This window comes from Austrofundulus limnaeus, unplaced genomic scaffold (assembly GCF_001266775.1).
Source record: "Austrofundulus limnaeus strain Quisiro unplaced genomic scaffold, Austrofundulus_limnaeus-1.0 Scaffold56, whole genome shotgun sequence".
NCBI classification, from domain to species: Eukaryota; Metazoa; Chordata; class Actinopteri; order Cyprinodontiformes; family Rivulidae; genus Austrofundulus; species Austrofundulus limnaeus.
In genome coordinates, this window is record NW_013952458.1 from 360,059 (window position 1) to 361,626 (window position 1,568).

The window sequence follows — 1,568 nt, forward strand, 5'->3', positions numbered from 1 at the left end:
TAAATATACTTTATTACTAGATGAAGTCATTATTTTTCAACAAGCTAAGGTCTAAGTTACAGGCTGACTTCAGGTCTGGTTTAGATCATTGTTACTTAGAAATTATATATATATTTGGTATAAATCTGCTGTTTTACATGATTGTTGAATGAAATTAACATAGTTATTAATTTATTGTAAAAACATGACAGATAATCTGTGAAACAGATCCAGTTCAGCTGCTGTTTATCTGTTCCTATGGAGGCTGTGAGCTGTTGCCCTTTTAGGTCTGTTTCTGCTCCTCCATGTTGTCACAGATGCTAACAGTGGGCGGGACTCAGTCTAGTGATCTTTATATTTAAGTCTATGGGTATCTTAAAGTCATATTTTTAAAAAAAGTTCTTTCTGTTTTGCTCAATAAATGTGATCTTTCAAAATAAACTTTACATATAATGCCTTTTACAAAAGGAACGTAGAAATATATTATTTGTACAGCAGAATATTTTTTTCCAGCAGTCATAAAAATGCACATATTTGTCTCGTCACCACAAATCTGCAGAAAATGCTTATGATTGCATATCAGATATCATCCTGCATCTTTGTTCTTTGTTTTTTTTTAAGATTTATACATTTTAAACATCAAACATACTAAAAAATAAAGCTCACAGAGCTTTATTCTGCATTTCCCATGACACGATAAACACCAAGATGTTTTTTGATCCAAAGAAAAGTCTGAAACTGCATGTCCTGGTTTTGTAATACGGCATATCTTTTATAAATTTTTAATATTCAAGCCTAAGCTGAGATAACTCTTGTCACTGTATCTCAGATTTTTTTTTTTTTTTTTTTGAAAGCCCCTCCGGAGACATCACACATTTTCTGTCAGAGTCTGAGTCATGACTTTGCGTTTAAAATGGCAGAAACTGCCCTTTTTTACACAGTATTAAAAGTATTTGGTGGTAAAGTGTTGAAGTTTGTTTTCCAATAKTCTAAACAGATTTACATGCTACTTTAACTTTTTTTATTATTTAGCTGTGTGAATACGTGAGGAAAAGAAGATCCAGATTATTTTCCTTTTTCTTTGTCTTGATTTCCCTCAGGTGCAGTCTGTCCTGCTGTATTTTTTTCCACCTTTCTGTCCACACCCTTTGGAAAAAGTTGTCTCCAGCCGGTACAAAGAGGTTCTTAGTGCCCCAGTGGCATATTTGGCATGACATGAATACAAAACATTCTGGTCGAGAAGGAATTTTACCTGTAGAGCAGTGAGAGCAGATGACCGGTTCATCAAGATATACCCTCAGTTTGCTATTTTTGCCAAGTCAGAGTGACTTTGTGGGAACAAGAAGACTGTTTTGAACAGAAAACTGGCAAATAAAGTGATCTGAGCTGAGAATATACAGGTGCTGGTCATAAAATTAGAATATCATGAAAAAGTAGATTTATTTCAGTAATTCCATTTAAAAAGTGAAACTTGTATATTATATTCATACATTACATACAAACTCATATACAGTGGTTTGCAAAAGTATTCAAACCCTTGAACTTTTCCATATTTTGTCACATTACAACCACAAACATAAATATATTTC

General features: G+C 33.0%; 1 protein-coding gene across 1 annotated transcript in view; it reads left to right on the plus strand.

Moving 5' to 3' along the window:
* The window catches only part of cgnb (cingulin b), a gene marked incomplete in the record, with an annotated part of 25,652 nt that overhangs the window by 4,036 nt on the left and 20,048 nt on the right, over positions 1-1,568 (plus strand).